The 20012-nt window shown below is 42.8% G+C and overlaps 1 pseudogene; it reads left to right on the plus strand.

Moving 5' to 3' along the window:
* Positions 1-623: 623 nt before the first annotated feature.
* On the plus strand, positions 624-7791 carry LOC127582828 (galactoside alpha-(1,2)-fucosyltransferase 2-like; annotated as a pseudogene).
* The last annotated feature ends 12221 nt before the right edge of the window (positions 7792-20012 follow it).

The following is a 20012-nucleotide window of genomic DNA, read 5'->3' on the forward strand; positions in this document are numbered from 1 at the left end:
AGGGGGCAGCCCGCAAGTGTTGCCACGCTTCCGGCGCCAACATAGCAGGCCCGCAACTTCCTAATCTCCTAACCCGTACATCTTTGGAATGTGGGAGGAAATCGGATCACCCAGAGGAAACCCACACAGGTTCGGGGAGAACGTACAAACTCCTTACAGACAGCGGCTGGAATTGAATCCAGGTCGCTGGCACAGTAATAGCATTACACTAACCACTACACTACCGTGCCTGCCCTCACAGTTATTGGAGCTCCAGGCTACTTTTACAGGAAATTCCTGGGCGTAACCGTCTTCAGGTGTTTCATCAACCTTCTTCTTTCCATCAAAAGATCAGAAATGGGGATGTTTGAATCAGTGACCAATAAACAGTTTCATTTGCAGCTCCTCAGAAAATGAATAGTCCCTGCTTGTGTGCAGCAAGACCCAGAGACCATTCAGGCATGAACTGATATGTGGTGAGAAATATTGATGCCACACAAGTTTCAGAAAATGTCCACCTCCAACAAGGGAGAGACTAACCACCTACATTTGAAATTTAATATCATTATCCTTGCTGACTCCCTGATCACCAACATACTGGGGGAATTGGGTGGGGGTGAGGGCACCATTCACTACCCAACAAAATGCTGTGGCTACAGTTCAGAATCTCCAAGACCAGACTGTTTCTGCAGGGATTTCGAAGGAAGGAACGGGTGAACATTATAGATGTCCCAATTTTCACTTCAGAAAATAAAAAAAACTTGCAATTGCTGGAAATCTGAAATAAAAGGCGAAATTATTGGAAATACTCAGCGGGTCAGGTATCACCTCTGGATGCAGAAACAGAATTAAGATTTCAGGTCAATAACCCTATTTTTGAAATTCCCTTGATTCAGGAATTTTCCTATTAGATTGAAAGGTTATGAATGTCACTCTGATGTTTAAGATAGGTGAAGGAGAGAAGCCAATGAATTATAGAAAATTTAATCCACTGCCTATTGTCAGGAAATTACTGTCAGCTATTCTAAAGGATGAAGTGAAACCTCACTTTAAAAATTTTATCTGATTGGAAAGATAACTAGCATAGATTTGTACAGCATGGATCTTGCCGTACAGACTTGATTGAATGTATTGAAAAGGCAAATTATGAAGTGGACAGGGAAATACTATGGATGTTATTTGCAACTATTTTCAGAGTATTTGTTAAGTCCCTTATAAGAAGCTATTAGATTAAACTGAAGCTAATAGGATTGAAAACAAATGTACAACATGGTTAGTAATTGGCTGAGTAGCAATGTACAGGGAACAATGATAATTCATAAGTGCGCTTATTATCAGGAGGTGATAGTGGTGCCTTTCAAAGATGCTTTTTGAGGTTCCAACTGCCAAACATGTTCATATAAGACTTAGATAAAGATAGAATAGGAAGTTACATATCCACGTTTCATCTGTGAAAGTATGCCATCAATTACACCAGTAAGGTGTTCTGCGTAAGAAGCAAAAATTACCTCCCTGATATTTCATTTTTACTGATGCATTAGTGAAGTTTGAAGAATTGTTCAAACTCATTATTGATTTTCTAGTAATGTACAATTTTGGAATTTCAGAAACTCTGACCTGAGGAAAACAAAATCATAAAATCACAACGTGAAGAGTGCCAGGAAATGAATCTTCTGAAGAGAATTTTTCAATGGCAAAATAAGATGAAAATGACTTTGTTAATTTTGTGTGTTGCTTTAATAACATTATGTTTGATTACATACATGCATAAATACATGACTGACAACAAAGCAGCCACATATCCAAACATTTTTGAAAATGAAACAGGAAATAAATTGGAACTTGATACAAAGAAAGACTCTGCAAGGATGAAAACTTCAACATAGGGAATTTGGACAATTAACTCTAGTGGATGACTTGCAACCAGATGGGGGAATATGCAACATTATATGCTTTGGCAAAACTGAATGGTCATCAAGCCTACACTTTACCTTCTATGGCCAATTATCTGTCTCCTGTCTTCAAAATTACCCTTCCAACCCTCCATGAAAGTTTCATCAAAAGAATACATTGGCAACATTATAATCTTCATGATTGGATGGATGACGAGCATCGTAATATTCCAGGAGACTATCATATGTTCACTGGATATCCTTGCTCCTGGACCTTCTATCATCACTTACAAGACGAAATCCTCCACGAGTTCACAGAACAGACAAATGCATATCTCAGGTGCATTAGGGGAGACTGAGAGAATGTGATGTATGTAGATGTTCAGTGCGAAGGGGTGATTATATAAAAGTCATGCCAAATGTATGGAAAGCCATCACTGCTGATAAGAAATAATTAGAAAAAGCAATGGATTACTTCAGAAAGAAATACAAGAATGTCATCTTTGCAGAACAAGTAATAGAATGGATTGGTGAACATTAATTGAAGAGAACATTAATGTTTCCAAAGGAGATGTTTTCTTTTCAGACACTTCAAACAGTCCTGGTCAAGATCTTACACAAAAAGTGCTGGAGGAACTCAGTAGGTCAGGCAGCATCTATGGAGGGAAATAAGCAGTCGATGTTTTGGGCTGAGACCCTTCATCAGGACTGGAAAGGAAGAGGGCAGAAGCTAGAATAAGAAGGTGGGGGAAGGGGGAGGAGCACACACAGGCAGGGGACAGGTGAGTTCAGGTGATAGGCGAGTCCAGGTAAGAGAGGGAAGGTAGGTGGGTGGAGGAGTGGAGGAAGATGTAATAAGCTGAGAGGTGATAGGTAAAAGAGGCAAATGGCTGAAAAAGAAGGAATCGGTAGGAGATGGCAGTGGTCCATGGAATAAAGAATGGAGGAGAGGAGATGTGCAGGTCATCAAGGCCGGGGAAGGGAGCCACAGGAATAAGGAAAGACAAAGGAGTGGGGGGGAAGGAAAAGAAGGGGAGGGGTTACCAGAAGTTAGAGAAATCGATGTTGAGGCCATCAAGTTGGAGACTTCCAAGGCGGAATATGAGGTGCTGTTCCTCCAACCTGCGCCTGGCCTCAAAGTGGCAGTAGAGGAGGCCATGGATAGACACGTCAGTATGGGAGTGGGATGTGGAATTGAAGTGGGTGGTCACCGGGAGGTCCTGGCTGTTGTGTTGGAGGGAGCGAAGGTGCTTGATGAAGCGGTCACCCAATCTGCATTGGATCTTATCGACGTACAGGAGGATGCACTGGGAGCACCAGATGCAATAAATGACACACTCGGACTCACAGGTGAAGCGCTGCCTCAGTTCCTGCAGCACTTTTTGTGTATTGCTCCAGATTCCAGCATCTGCAGAATTTCTTGTGCCCCTGGTCAAGATCTTTCTATCTTTGCTCATTGTAATCACACTATAATGATTATAGGGACATTTGGATACTGAGCACTCTATCTGGCTGCTGGAGAGACAATTTTCCTTGATAATTTCACTGCCCGATTCACCATTTCTGAAGCTATTTAAGTATGAAGCAGCTTTCTTACCTCATTGGATTGGAATTCCTGCCGACCTCTCACCTCTTCAGAACCAGGTTAACTCAATATGGCCAATGACTTCAGTAACTGTGTTCTTTATTATATGTTGCTGTGGCTTGGTATTGTTTTTAAGTATCAAGATGTCACGTGAATGTGTTCTTTTCTTTCAAAAGAGTGGCAATTTAATCAGACATTATTTATTTCAAGAGTTACTTCCAAGTCACCTCCTTAGACTGTGAGACAAATTCTGGAAGACTAAATGAATAGCAAAATATGTTGAAAATATCCAATTGATCAGGTAGCATGCATGGAAAAAGAAAAAGCGAAAGTAAAGCAGAAGTGCTGGAAAATATCAGCAGGTCAGGCAGCATCTGTGAAAAGGGAGACAGGGTTAATGTTTCAGGTCGAAGATCTTTCATCCAATGCCTCTGATGAAGGGTCTCCAGTCTATTTCTTTATCCACCTCCTGCTTTTCAGGTTTCCGGCATCTGTAGTTTTTTGAGTTTCAAAGAAAAGCAGGGTTAATTTTACAGAGTGAAGACCCTTCAAACTGACACACACTGGGTGCACAGGAGACACAAGAGAGACTGCAGCTGCTGGAATCTGGAGCAATACACAAGATACCAGAAGAACTCAGTGGGTCAGGCAGCATCTATGGAGGGAAATGGATAGTCTACGTTTTGACCCTTCATCTGGACTGACTGGGAAGATTGGCTACCTGAAATTGTTGAATCCAATGTTATCCTGAGGGGCGTAACATTCCGAATTGAAAGATGCTGTTCCTCGAACTTACTCTGGAATTCATCTGAACAGTGAAAGAAGCCAATTGCAGAAGGCCAGAGTGGGAGTGGGAGTGGGATAGGCGATATAAAGGAACAGGCAACCAGAATTTCAAGGTCTCTCCTGCACACTGTATGGAGGTGAATTTCAAAGTGGTCACCCAATCTGCATTTGGTTTCTCCAGTGTAGAGGAGCACACATTGTAAGCACTGAATGCACTACACTAACTTGGAACAATATCTGTTCTGAGAATGTCATTTTAATAACACTTGAAATGATTCATTCTTTAAAAGTCTAACAATTTATGAAGTGGTAATTTTCTCTGCAAATTGCTGGATGACTTGTACTCCTTTCTTGTTGACTTGGCAAGGCTTATGAGTTTTTCCTTTGACACAATGATAGTGAAATTTTGAAACTGCAACATTATTTCTGCAGCCTTTAAGACTGACAGCTAATATTGTAAAGAATGGTGTATTTTTTAGCTCCGACTCAACAATTAACTCAATCTTTCTACACTGCTGAAGATCCTTGTGCAAACCTCATGCATGTTTGCATTCACAGACTGTGCTAACTCTTGCCAAATGAGTTTTCCATGCTCTTAAAACATGAAGATCATTTGATTCCTGTCTCCTAAATTTATTTCACCAGACAGTCCACACAAAAGCCATGGGACTCCAGAGTTACACTTACTGTCTCTTGCCATTCCATTGTTCTGCTTCTCAACTTTCCTTAGTTAAAAATAAGGTTCCCATTGGTGCAGTAGCAGTTTAATATTCTATCTGAATTGTCATACCCTTTGCACAGAATATACGGCTAGCCTGCAGAACTCAAATAAAATGAGGAATGACCCCAAAACTGGACTGAGCCCCACTGGCTCTACATTTGCACTGAACACTCCCAGCTGATCTTACACCAGGATACCAGTTTGATCAACAGCCTATCACTAATCACTACCTCTTCCATCACCAACTCCATGTCTTCTCTCATGATTCTCTACATCTTATTCTTGGTTACATAGGGTTTGTATATCCTGATTCATTTCAATGACAGCAACTTCCCCATTGAAGAGGAGAAATGTCTTCTACAATTATTACTTCAGTAGTCAGCATTTATGATTAGATTAAATCTCTTTACAGGCTATTGATTTTAATTTATAATTTAAAATCGCAAAAGGTATTAATTTGTATGATATTTTTAAAAGAGAAGGATGTCTACAATTAGAAATCTCTTTTCAAACCATATGTTTTCTGTGGTAAACGACAAACAGAAAAAATACTTGCTTTATGGTTTTTCATTTGAACTTATGAAGTGGTTCAATAGTTCATGTTTCTAATGACCAAGGGCACATACAAACCACTCCAAGAAGTCTCTATTAATTGAGCCAATATTCAACAGAATCAAAGAAATATATAAATATGTAAAACCTTTCGTGATCAGCAGTTTTACAGGTGATGAGGTATCTTTGAAGTGTAGCCATGGCTGTAATGTGGAAAAATTGAATTACCATTGCATTTTATCTATATTTTCATATGCAAACCTGACTGGACAAAGTAGACAACCCCACCATCAAATCTCTCTGACCACAAATGATTGGATAGACAATTTGAGTCATTGATTTACATTTCTGATGTATTTGGTGAAATCCTTATTGTACTACTCCGGGCAGCAATAATTCATATTAGACTTTGCTCAAAATATTATGGATGTTGCAAGTCTTATATTAAGAATTCTGATGCACAATTGCTGAAATGATTGCATAAAGTCCTTTACTGTGTTTACTTCCTGTTGCTGTATCTGAATAATTGGCTGGGACTATATTCCTTAGGATTTAGAAGAATAAGAGGAGAATCTCATCAAAACTTAGAAAACTCTTACAGGGATCCACAGGCTGGATGCAGGTAAAATGCTTCCCTTGCTAAGGAGTAAGGGACAGACCATTTAATAAGGATACATTTCTTCATTCAGAGAGTGGTGAACCTTTGGAATTCCTCCAGTCCAGAGGGCTCTGGAGGCTTATTTGTTGTGTTCAGTTGAAGGGGATTCAGGAATATGAGGACAGTGCTGGAAAAGTGCCTGAGATAGAAGATCAACCACGATCATGATGAAGAGCAGAGCAGGCTTGATGGGCCAGTTGGCCTGCTTCTGTTCTGGTTTATTATATCCTTATGAATCATGCTCACTGCTTGGAGCTAGTCATGGAGTCGAAGAGTTATATAGCATGCAAACAGGCCCTTCAGCCCAACTTGTTCCAGCTGACCAAGGTGGCTTTCTGAGCTAGTCCCACGTTTTGCCCACATCGCTCTAAACCTTGCCTATTTAAGTGTTTTGCAACACACAAAATGCTGGAGAAACTCCATAGGTCAGGCAGCATCCATGGAGGGAAATGGATAGTTCAAAGTTTCATGTTGAGACCCTTCTTCAGGACTGGAAAGAAGGAGGTGTTCAGTTGGAGGCTGGTGAGGTGAAAGGTTAGGTCTAGTGGAACACTATCACTGTTCTATCTGGTGGGAGGCTGAACTTCTCAGGAAATGCTCCCAATCCTTTCAACAGTGCACACCTCACCAACGATCTCTCCAGCGCCGTTCCACGGTCCTCGGCCTGAATGAAGCAGGGTGATCCCTTGGAGCAGACAAAGAGAGAGAGCCAAGCACATGTGGCACCCTTTATAGTGCTGGGGAGGCTGGGGAGTCCAGCCCAGGTAATTTACAAAGGCCAATGGCCCGGTGCCAGCAAGGACTAATCGATTACAAAGGGCCAATGGTCAGGTGTGTGCTGATGGGTGGGACGGGGCCAAACCTTGATAGCAGTGGTGTGTCTTCCGACCAGGTAGGTGGCAGTGCTGTCATCTGACCAGGTAGGGGGCAGCGCTGTCACGTGACAGCCACGACCCTCCACAATACAAACGGCAAGTGAAATTCAAGCTGAGGGTGGACAAAAAGGAGCTATCATCCACCTGCCCTCGGTATTTGCAGTTGGAAGAAATCATGGTACTGCTGTACGCAGGACAGTCCAGAGTGTACTGAAACTGCAACCTGGGCACATGGTGGATCAATGCAGTGCAGTAATCTGTAAGAACTGCAAGCAGGAAGGCCACCAGACCAAGGACTGCAAGAAACCAAGCGCTGCAACCTACATGGGGAAGCAAGGCACCTTTATAGAGTCTGCCCCAAATGTGCCTGAACTTACACTCAGGCAATAAGTGTGGGAGCTGGCAACAGGCCCCCCATGAATGCCCACATATCCTCTCACCCTGCCAAGACGACAGCAGAGAACGAGACCAGGAAGAGTGAGGAAAGCCCTGCCGCCTCAACTCCCAAGCCCCAGCCGCAAACCACCAGCCCCTTCCCCAGGAGACGGAGTCAATGGAAGAGGGGTCCAGAGGAACAAGAAGGAGAATGGCAGGTGGTGAAGAGGAAAAGGCACGGAAGGCACTATCCCAAGAGGCAATGGATCTCTGAGAATAATGGAAATGGGAAGAAAAGAAAGAAGTCCCAGACAGATGTCGGCGACCTCTCCTCATTCGAGGATGAATTGTCAACGGTGAAACGATGATGTGGGCAGAGGAAGCAACAAATCAGGAGAGACACAAAGGAGGACGAGAGCCCACAGCCAGGAACATAAGAAGGAAGCAACCAGCTGGTCACTCCCTGCTCCAGAAGGCCTGCAGCAGTGCAGTGCTCGATGCACCCCAGCTGAGGACACTGGCAATACAAACCCTGCAGAGACAGATGGAGACAGGAGTAATCGGAATGCAGGCTGATCTCCCCTCAGCAACACCACCAACTTCACCACAGGCGATCCCTCTCCTGTGGGAGATCAGTGCCAGGACCTAAGCCCACAAACAGTGCAGCACTGTGCAAAAGCAGTGGTCATGTGGGTTCAGAACTATTGAATGTGACAATGAACGTCAAACTTTAAAAAACAAGTTATAGATATGAAATTTGCATCACTTAAACGTGTGCAATGTGTTGCTGCTGTGGAATACCTTGCTGAGGTCAAGGCAGTTGTAACTTTCTTGTAAGAGGAAGGACTGCCTCACCTCTGCAGTTATTGGAGGTGGTCGCGATTGTGATCCCAGCAGACTGAACAGCACCTCCAGACTCTACACGCAAACGGTAAATGATGTGTTACGTACCAGCAACAATAGAAACACACCGAGTCATGTACAAGTGTTAAAACTATTTTATTAATAACTACTTGTAATAATAAGAAAAGTAAAAAATGTCAGATATCAAAACATAATCCCCAAAACTAGACTTAAAGTGTGTGTGTGGCAAATTCCCAAACTCCAAGTCTAGGAATAGTTCTCAAAGTTCAGTTCAGCAAGTCATCAGCTGAAACGTGAGCAAAGGCTTTGCAAAACCACCGTTGACCGAAGAGAAAATGCAGAGAGAATGTAGAGAGAATTTACAAAATCCACATGTTCCACGATGGAACCCATACGACACCTCAATCTCCTGTGATCTCCATTGCTTTGTTCCGAAGTATCTGTCACCCCGAAGGCATTCGAGATGTGGTCACCCACAGAAATACCTGTTTTCCACTACAGGTTAATGACAAAGTGGACTCCACTTGTTTGCCCCAAAAATCCATGCATGGATTGTAGTGACAGACACAGCTATTGTTCTTCATCCATTGTTACTGTGACCAGCAGTCAGTGTCCTCTCTCTCTCTTTCTTTCCTCTCTCTTTTCGACTCACTTCGACTCACTGAGCAAAACCGTCAGCACGTTGTTATAATCTTGCTGTCTTGATGACACCACACACACACACTACTACTCTACTGTCCAGGTGCCTTAAAGGGACATTCACCAATAGCAACCTGACTCGTAACAGATGCAAAGTTGTGCAACTTCTTCAGCAACCCTGCTGGTGGACTACAGTAGCCATCCGCTTGGTCAAGACCAATTGCTCAGCCTGATCTCGGATAGGCTTCCTCTTTGTGTCTAAGGCACACATGGTCAGATCCATGGTGTTCTTCTCTGACAACTGTCTTCTTTGGACTGACTGTCACCTCTAGGAAGACCAGAAGGCAGGCAGGGGGATGTGGAAGTTGAATATAAGGCTGCAGACCCCAGGGCACATTGGGGAACTAACAAAAGACTATGGGGGTTGGAGAGCTCTTTGACTTCCCTGATGCACTGGTGGGAAGCAACCAAGGAGAACATCAAAAGGTTGTTTATCCTCAAAAGTGTTCAGAAAGCAAAACAGAGTCAGTGGGAAATGTGCCAACTCCAGATGTACTTATAGAACCTTCTCCTTCTGCAGTCAAGGGGGGTGGATGTGAGGGAGGAACTCCAAGAGATGAAGACCTGACAAGCCTCACGCTTTGCCTCAGAATCCTCCAAGATCATCCTCCAATCCAGAGTTCACTCCGTACAAGAGGAAGGGCGAGGCCGTGTTCTTTGGCAACTGGTCCGACAAGTCCACCATTCCCTTCACCATCAGGACTACTTGAAGGTGGTGGGGATCTGGTTCAGAGGGGCAGAGGCAACAATTGGTTGGAGTGGATAAGCAAGGTTAAAGAAAAAGTGGGTCTGTGGGAGCAGTGCTCCCTCTCAATGGTGGGTAAGAACCTGGTCATCAGGTACGAAGGGCTCTCAGTGTTGCTGTATTTGGCATGGGTGTGGCCCATCCTCCGCTCCTCTGCCGTGGCAGTCACCTGAGCCATCTTCCGTTTCATCTGGGGATCCAAGATGGAGCGTGTCTGATGGGTCCCAATGCACAAGTCCCCAAATAGCAGAAGAAAAAGTGTATTCAACATTGTTTTGTCCTGATGGCCATCTTTTTGTGTGTCTGCAACAAGCTGGGCATGGAACCAAAGTGCACAGGCATCAAGTGTCACTTACATACTGAGGATCTAACTGGCACTGGTGCTGTGAAGATTGGTCTAGGTCTTGGTGCTGCACAGTGTTCCATTCAGTTGGACCTTGCCAAATTATCCATCCTTCGTGGAAAGTTCTTTCAGGAAAACACCTTTGACCACAAGTCCTTCTGGTAGTGGTCAGCACTGACCATCCTGCAGATACTGTAGGACAAGGACTCAATGGATCTTGTAGATGGTTAACCAAGCAGAATGCCTAATTGCCAGAACTCACTAACAAGCACCGAGATCTCGCTTGGTCGGCAATGAGCGGGTCCTTTCTGTCAGATCTTTCCTGTACACTCGGCGACTCATCTGTCGCACATGCTGCCCCCGGGACGGCTCCGATAAGGATGAGATGATGGCTTACCTCTTTATGGGAAGAGGTCTGGCATTTGCAAAGAAGGAGTGGAAACACTGAAGTCTATTGTTGTCATAGATACACATACACAGGGTATAAATGCCATGAAAATCAGCTTTTTGCAGCAGCAGCACAGTACGTTACAAGTCGAGGATAAACATAAATTAACATCATCTTGAATTAACGCTAATTATACATAACTTACACGCGTGCAAAATAAACAATGGCATTAGTGCAAGACTGAGAGAGAAAAAAACTGTAATCCAAGGTAGTGTTAAGATTTTTCAGGTCGGTTCAAGAACCCGATGGGAGTGGGGAAGAAGCTGTTGTTGAACCTTGAGGTGTGGGTCTTCAGGCTCCTGTACCTCCTTTTTGACAGCAGCATCGAGAAGAGAGCATGGCCAGGATCATGGGGTCACTGATGAAGGATGCTGCCTTCCCAAGACATTACCTCCTGTAGATGTCCTCGAAGGTGAGGAGAACTGTACCCTGAGGAAGTGGATGAGTCCACCACTCTCTGTAGCCTTGTGTTCCTGTGCATTGGAGTTTCCACACAAGGCTGTGTTGTAGAATGCTTTCTACTGAACATCTATAGAAGTTTGTTAGAGTTTTTGATGATATTCCAAATCTTCTTAAACTTCTAAGAAGGTAGAGACGCAGGCATGCCTTCTTCATGGTTGCATCTACGTGCTGGATCCAGGTTAGGTCCTCCGAGATGTTGACACCCAGGAATTTGAAGCTGCTCACCCTTTCCACCTCAGACTAATCAATGAGGATTGGTGCTAGTTCTCCTGACTTCCCCTTCCAGGATGTAAGGGACCTTGCTGAAGTTCACCCTGAGCAGCTGTGTTACAGAGTGCCATTTGATGTACGGGCTGATCCCTGGAAACACACACTGAGGCAGATATCAGGTACTGCTGGAAGATTGTCAACTCAGTGAAAGACGCACTTTGGTCCACTTGAAACTTGGTCTTCCAGCACAGTGAGATGTCTGTAAGGGAATGCTGCTGTCTGGCACATTCCAGGCTGCAGGAGTACATGCTAAGGGATGCACTGAAGCTTGGTGCAACCAACGCAAAGGCATTGTGGGGAAGGACAGCTGCAACTGGATCTTGAGCAGCTAAGCCCCATGTAAAAGCCTTATAAACACTGGACGTTTATATCATTCTAGGAGGCCATGAGTGGCAATGGTGATTTGTACACACAAGGTGCAAAACACAAAAAATATAAAGACTGATAACACTATAAATATATATATTGAATGACACTATGAACATAAAGGAAGCCATGGACTGTTTTTGTTTTTCTTGTATATGCTTTTTTATGAATAAATTTTATTTCTGGAAATGTCTTTGAACATATGTTGTTATGGTACGATTAGTGTAAGTGAGTGGTTGACAGCAGGGATGGACTTGATGACTGAAGGGCCTGTTTCTGTGCTGTATGTCTCTATGACTCCATGAGAAGCATAGATGCCCTAGTGCATCTTTACAGGATGCAGTCGTATTCAGTGGGGAACTGGTTGAGAATAAGAAGTGGAAGGCAAATAAGGTAAAGAATGTGGTAGGTTGGCAGTGAAGGGTCTTGACCCAAAACATCAACTGTCCATTTCCCTCCATAGATGCTGCCTGACCTGCTGAGTTCCTCCAGCATTTTGTGTTTTGCTGAAGGCAAGAACGTGATTACTTATGCTGCCCTACATTGTGTAAAGTTAGATGATGAAGATTCTCTTGCACAGGATAGAAGGACATCAGAGCTACAGAATAAAATGGAGCTTCTGCAGTGCCAAGTGGTCCAGATTGTGGTCATTACGCAGAAGCAGTGTGCAAATGGACTTCAGGCTGGCTTTGCGATGCAAAACCTTGAAGAACTAAGGTGTCAAGTGAGCAACCTGACTCGAGATAATGGCTGCCTCATTCAAACAGGTTAAAAGATTAATGAGGAGAGGGTCAATACAAGTTCAGGATGTGCTTGGAGTCATTTGAAATTGTGAACCTGATTATTATTACTGCAGCAGATACACAGACCAATGCCAAATTTGACTGCCCAGCATATAAAGTGGACTGACATTATTGACCAAAGATGATCAATTGTATGACAATTTAGACCATGAGACTGTATGGTCATGGTGAATTTATCAAACTTACAACTGCCTGTCAATTGCAATTAGATTCCTGATGGATGTGGTATGCATTAATCATTAATTAAGGGTTCTCATTTGCCAAGTACCTGATGCAACTTTTAACCAACAGAAAATATGACTGATTGGCAATGTGTTACTGTAGTAAATATCAGAAGATTGATATTAGCACATTAGATGTATAGGAAGCCAACAAAGATGAAGAAAAGCTGAAGAATATAATTAAGGGCGAAGGCTCATATAATTATGGAGAATCTACATTTGACATCAGGGATCCCAATTTTTACTTTGCACTCATTTAACTGGTGACTACTGGGCACAAACCACATAATCCATTAGGAGATTAAGTTGATATAAATGCCAACGGCAAATTGCATGACAGACTTATCACACAAACCTGCTAGAGGAACTCAGCAGACCAGGCAGCATCTGTGGAGGGAAATGGACAGTTGATGTTTCGGGTCGAGACCCCTCACCTGGACTGGAGGACCTCATGCTGCCTGACCCGCTGAGTGCATCCCGCATTTTGTCTGTTGCTTCACATTCCAGTATCTGTAGTCTCTTGTGTCTCAATGTCTGCAAGACAGATGCCTCAAGTTTGAGGAATAGAAGGAAGCCTTTCTTCCCCCATCCACCTGAAAATTTTAGGGAAATGAAGGGTGATCGAAAGAATGTAATCAGGCATTACCATTTTGTGCAAATCAGGTTCATAGAGCTGGAAAGGAAAATGAGAATGGAATTATATGTTAAAACATGGTGGGAGAGATTTTGGAGTTGGGAAGTGACTGCTGATATCTACCTCTACATTAGAATTATATCCCATTAGTTAATATTTATTCGGCTGCTCTTAGAAATATTTTGGGGCTTGATAGTGTGTAGAACAATCAGGAAGTGAATGATAATAATTGCCAGAGAACAACAATGTCTCCTGGATGGGAATATTGATAGTGTATGGAGCAATTAGGAATAGGGTGAAAATAATTTCCACTCTTATTATTCTGCACTCTGTTATTGTTTTTACCTCGTACTACCTCAATGTACTGTTGTAATGAGTTGATCTGTATGGACGGTATGCAAGACGTTTTTCACTGTACCTCGGTACATGTGACAATAATAAACCAATTTACCAATTTGCCAGTTACTGTGTAGTTGGTCAAGTTAGTCTATTGACTAGAATTATCAAAAGGTGGCAGTGATGGATGTAACAAGGTAGTTAATCTAAACAGAAATTGATGGTGTTAACAGAGCATGGAAGCAAAGAACGGTCAAGGGAATGCACAAAAGGGTCACATGTATAGTTTGACCTTTAGGCTGGGGGATGGAACAGGGTACGACAGATAGGATACAATATAGGTAAACATGTAAACTTGTAAACATTTCAAGGATACCTGCCACCCTGGCCACTTGCTTTTCTTTCTTATAACTTCTGGGAGAGATGCAGGAGCCTGAAAGACCAGATGTCCAGACTTAAGAACAGCTTCTTCCCCACTGCTATCAGATTCGTAAACCAACCATCTCTCTCACACCCACTTCCTGGTGGCCCTGCCACATTCTCATACTCTTCACTCTGCCTCTCCCAGTTATTCCGTTATTGTCACTTTTTTTTGTACTACTTCCTTTGCACCATTCTGCTGTTTTGCGCTCATCGTTGTATGTTTTGTTGTATTTATTATTACCCTGTATACTGTTCACCTCTGTGAGCATCATGTGAACAATGAATTTCATTGCATCCTGGTGTATATGACAGTAAACTAATCTAATACAATCTAATCTAAAAACTGTGAGGAGCAAGTGACCAGCTGAACAAACTCTTAATTCTATAGAGATGATAAATGTGTTGACATATCAGTGAAAAATATTATAAAAGGCCAATTGTACCTCAATGTGTATTTTCTGTGTAAAATCCACATCTGCTCAGTGGCAAGGCTTTCCATCTGTTTCTCTCATATATGTGCAAATAAATCACTTGGATCTTGAGACTAGACCTCTAGGTGTTGACTTCATTATTTAGGACTGTTTGCTCAGTTCAACACATCTTTACCTGATAGTTGATCATCATGGATATGATTTGATGCAGGGCCTATTTCTGTGCTGTACAACACCATGGGAATCTAGATCCCCTCTCCATAAGCAACAATCTACTGAAGGAACTCAGTGGGTTGAACAACATCTGCAGGAGGAAAGGAACTGTCAACGTTTTGGGTTGAAACCCTGCATTGAGTCCTGATGCAGAGTTTTGACCCAGAACATTGACAATTCCTTTCCTCACACAGATGCTTGCTCGACCCACTGATTTCATCCAGCAAATTGCTTGTTGCACTAGATTCCAGCATCTGCAGTCTTTTATGTCTTCACAAAACAGTACGTGACTTTCTTAACATTCATAGTGTCACCTATCTATATATTCATAGTATTGTCAAGTCTATACATTTGTAGTTTCATCAAGTTAATACATTGTATGTACAAAGCACCACTGCCATTCATGTGGCCTCATTGAACAATATGGCCAACAATTGTTTGCAAGATTGTTACACATGGCCAAGTGCCTCAGTGGCACCAGGATCTTAAATTACAGTCCTTCGCACAAAGCCTTTGCATTGGCTGCATCAAACTTCAGTGTATTCCTTAGCTCCAAGTTCTCCATCTTGGATCCTCAGATGAAATGGAAGTCAGCTTAGGTGACAGTCACGGCAGCAGTGCATGGTATGGGCATACCTGTGGCACAGACAGCAATACCAAGAACAACTCGCACCTGAGGGCTGGGTTCTTGTGTACCATCCAGGGGAGGCACCTCTTCCTTGTTCCCAATTTTTCTCTGATCTTGCGTTTCTTCTCCAACCAATTTTTGAACGCTCAGGTAGTTACACTTGACAGTGAAGGGAACAGGTGATCAGTTAGACCAGTTCCCAAAGAACATGATCTTTTAAACAACAAATGAAACAATCTATTGTAGTGTGCTCTTAGTTTTTCTGAGACAGTTAAGAAACAGTTGTAATTTGCATCCTAGAGCTCCAACATGTTGATAAGGATGAATAGAGTTCTTTCATGAATAGTGATCTCATTAGATAAATATTTGATGTTGAACAATGTCATTTGCATTGACATAAATAGCATACTCTGGTGTCTGGTCCAATTTCTCAATGGTGCTATTTCACCTGGAAATGATTGCTCAGGTGTTTGGCTCCAGGTTAAGTCAATTTTTTTTTTGCATGATTTGTGCCTGAAAACCTGGCCTAACCAATCCAATATTTATGTTTCTTTCCTTGACCCATTCTTCAGACCACCTGGTAACAACTAGGAAATGTATTATTTCAAGCATTGCTGTGGATGTACTATAATATATTTGTATTGTAAGTGGCAGTCATTTTAAATATTTCTTTGCTACTGATTATTCCTTCAATTGCGGATAGTCTTGTTATGTAAATGTTTGACCCTGCCGTTGTTTACAAATAAGGAATGAATTGCCAGTTCAGCATTAAAATAGAGTCATGGAGCCATACAGCATGGAAACAGGCCATCCGTCCCACCACATCCCTACTGACCAGTGGGCACCCATCCGTATTCATCCCACCTTCCTGCACTTGGCCCAAAGCCTTCTATCCCTAGGCAATTCATGTGCTTGTCCAGGCACTTAAATGCTATCAGTGACTCTGCTTCCATCACTCTCTCAGTCAGTGTTCCAGGTATTCACCACTCTCTGGGTGAAAAAGGTCTCTCAGATCCTCTCTTACCCCTTACTCTAAATCTATGTCCTCTAATTTGATCTAGCTCTGATATGGGGAAAAGGTTTCCTGAAGAACACCCTATCTATTTCCTTCATAGCTTTATATGTCCCAATCAATCCCATCTTAACATCCCTCATTCTAAGGAAAACAGACCTATCCTCCCCACTGTCTCCTCAGAACTGAAATGCTCCATTCCATCCTAAGCAACATCCTGGTGAATCTCCTCTGCACCCTCAGCAGGGCTATCACATCTTTCCGACAGTGTGATGACAAGAATGCACGCAGTACTCCAGCTGAGGTTTCACCAAGGTTTTATAAAATTGGAGCATGTTAGAGATTATTCTGGAATTATGCAACTATATGGATATAGCAAGCATTAATTATAATGAGAACTGGTCTTCAGAAATAATACCTGTCCACAATTCAACTTCCACTAACATTTTAAGGCTATCAAAACTAATGCCGGGTGTGGGACATTCTGATTCTGTACCATTGTATCTACACAGGGGAAGACAATACATGAATGTTCACGTTAAATGAAGCTCTTTGAAACCTTCATTATGAGACCACAGAAGCCATTAAGTGGCCATCTCCTGTATTAACACATTGTTAAAGGCATATCCCTGCCACTTAATACATGGTTCAGGACAATGTCATTTAATAGTTTGGCTGTTTGTATATTCAGGGAGCCATTCCTCAACACTAACAAAAGAGGTGTATTTTGAGTGTCTGGAGTTTGTGCTTAGAAGCTGTCAGATCAGCCACCAGTACTTGAATATTCAAAGAGGTACTGCCAGATGGAATGTGCTCCCATTGCAAATATGTAATTCTGCAGAAGTTATGTCAATACTCAAAATGTTAAAGTTGAGTAGGTAACTATTGCCATTGTAGTTAATCATTTACTGTTGTCTTTGCGTTTAAAAGTATAAAACATCACTGTACTGTTGAGTGTCAGGAGGAGAGAAATAGATTCTCCAGAAGGAGGAGGATCCAGGTGAAGGGTCTCGACCTGAAACACTGACTGTTCATTTCTCTCCATAGACACTGCCTGACCTGCTGAGTTCCTCCAGCGTCTTGTGTGTCACTCCAGCTTCCAGCATCTGCCATCTCTAATGTCTCTAGAAGATCTGCTGTGTTAAAAAGATAAGATATAGCATTATATAACATGGTAATAACGTTATGCTTACTGCTACTCTATCGTATATAAAGACCTTATATAAATAAAGACCTTTTAAATCTCTCAGCTACAGCCTCCATGTGGCTCAGTTCAGCAGTCACAACAAGGCATAACCTCTCTGCCTTTTGTCAGACTGTCAGAGTTATTCAGCACGGAAACAGTACCTTCCGCCCAACTGGTCCATGCCTGCATTTGACCCATATCCCTCTAAACCTTTCTTATCCATGAACTAGTCAAAATGTATTTTAAACATTGTAATTGAACCCATCTCCATCATTTCCACTACCACGTTCCATATACCCACCACCCTCTGAAAAAACTTCCCCCTCAGTTCCCTTTAAACCTTTCCCCTCTCACCTTAAACCTACACCCTCTAGTTTCAGACTTCCCTACCCTGGGAAAAAGAGTATGACCATTCACTTTATTTATGCCCCTCCTGATTTTATATCACTCTATTAGGTCACTGCTTAGCCTCCTATGCTCCAGGGAAAAAAGCCCCAGCCTATCCTGTTATCCATTACTATTCAAGCCTTCCAGTCCCAGTAACATCCTTGTGAAGCGTTTTGCACCCTTTCCAGCCTAATGATATCCTTCCTAAAGCTAGATAACCAGAACTGTACACAATACTCCCAAGTTCAGTCTCACCAACATCTTGTACAGATATAACATGATGTCCCATCTCCTGCAGTCAATAACCTCACTGCTGAAGGCCTTCTTCACCATCTTGCCTACCTGTGTTGCCACTTTCAGGAAACTATAAGCTTGTACCCTGGGTCTCCCCGTTCTACAACACTCTCCAGAGCCCTGCCATTCACTGTGTATCCTGCCCTGGTTTAACTTCCCAAAATGCAGCAGTTTGCACTTAAGTTCCAACTGCCCCTCATTGGCCCACTTTCCGAGTTGATATTTATTCAATGCCCCACCTAATGAAGGCCAGTATCCTACATACCTTCTTAACCACATCATCTACCTATGCCGCCACCTTCAAGGATCTTTGGACTTAAACACTAAGGACTCTGTTCCTCAATGCTTCGAGGACCTTTCCCTTCATGGTGCATGTCCTAGCCTCATTAGTACTCCCAAAATCCATCACCTCACATTTAACTCGATTAAACTCTATCTGCCATTTCTCAGACCATTTCACCGACACACTGTAGCTTAAGACTGCCCTCAACACTGTCAACAGCTCCACCAAACTTTGTGTCAGCTGTAAACATACTGATCATGTTTCTTCCATCCACATCCAAATCATTCACATATATTAAAAACAGCAATGGTCCCAGCATTGCTCCCTGTGGAACAGACATCCAATCACCAAAATAATCCTTTTCCATCACCGTCTGTCTCCTATTGCCAAGTCAGTTTTGGATTTTAGCAACTTGTCCTGGATTCCATGGGTCTTAACTTTTGGACCAGTCTCCCCAAGTGGGACTTTGTCAAAGGCCTTTCTAAAGTTCATGTAAACTATGCCTCCTGCACTGCCCACTTTGTTACTTCTTGAAACAAAAATCAGTCAGATTGATCAGACAGGATCTGCCCTTGTCAAAGCCATGCTGGCTACTCCTCATTAATCCTTGCCTTTCCAAGTGATCATTAATCCTTTCCCTTAGAGGTGTTTCCAATAACTTTATTTCTGATGTTAGGATGACAAGTCTACAGTTACCAGGCTTTTCCCTGTTGCCCTTCTTGAAAAGGAGGACCACACTTACTGCCTTCCAGTCATCTGGTACCTCACTTTTGGCCAACAATCTTACTCCATCTACAAATATATAGGTGATACTTCTGTTGTGGGCCGTATTTCAAATAACAATGAGTTGGAGTACAGGAAGGAGATAGAGAGCTTAGTAACATGGTGTCATGACAACAACCTTTCCCTCAATGTCAGCAAAACAAAAGACCTGGTCATTGACTTCAGGAAGGGGGACAGTGCACATGCTCCTGTCTACATCAATGGTGCTGAGGTCAAGAGGGTCGAGAGCTTCAAGTTCTAAGAAGTGAACATCACCTGGTCCAACCACAGATACCACAGCCAAGAAAGCTCACCAGCGCCTTTGCTTCCTTAGGAGGTTAAAGAAATTTGGCACATTCCCTTTGACACTCACGAACTTCTATCGATGCACCATAGAAAGCATCCTATTCTGATGCATCACGGCTTGGTATGGCAACTGCTCTGTCCGTGACCACAAGAAACTGCAAAGAGTTATGGACACAGCTCAGCACATCATGGAAACCAGCCTCCCCTCCATGGACTCTGTCTATACTTCTTGCTGCCTCAGTAAAGCAGCCAGCATAATCAAGGAGTCCACCCACCTGGGACATTCTCTCTTCTCCCTTATCCCATCAGGCAGAAGATACAAAAGCCTGAAAGCATGTACCACCTGGCTCAAGGACAACTTCTGTTTCGCTGTTATAAGACTATTGAATGGATCCCCAGTATGATAGGATGGACTCTTGACCTCACAATCTACCTTGTTATGACCTTGCACCTTATTGTCTGCCTGCACTGCA

The sequence above is a fragment of the Pristis pectinata genome, chromosome 25 (assembly GCF_009764475.1).
Source record: "Pristis pectinata isolate sPriPec2 chromosome 25, sPriPec2.1.pri, whole genome shotgun sequence".
Classification (NCBI taxonomy): Eukaryota; Metazoa; Chordata; class Chondrichthyes; order Rhinopristiformes; family Pristidae; genus Pristis; species Pristis pectinata.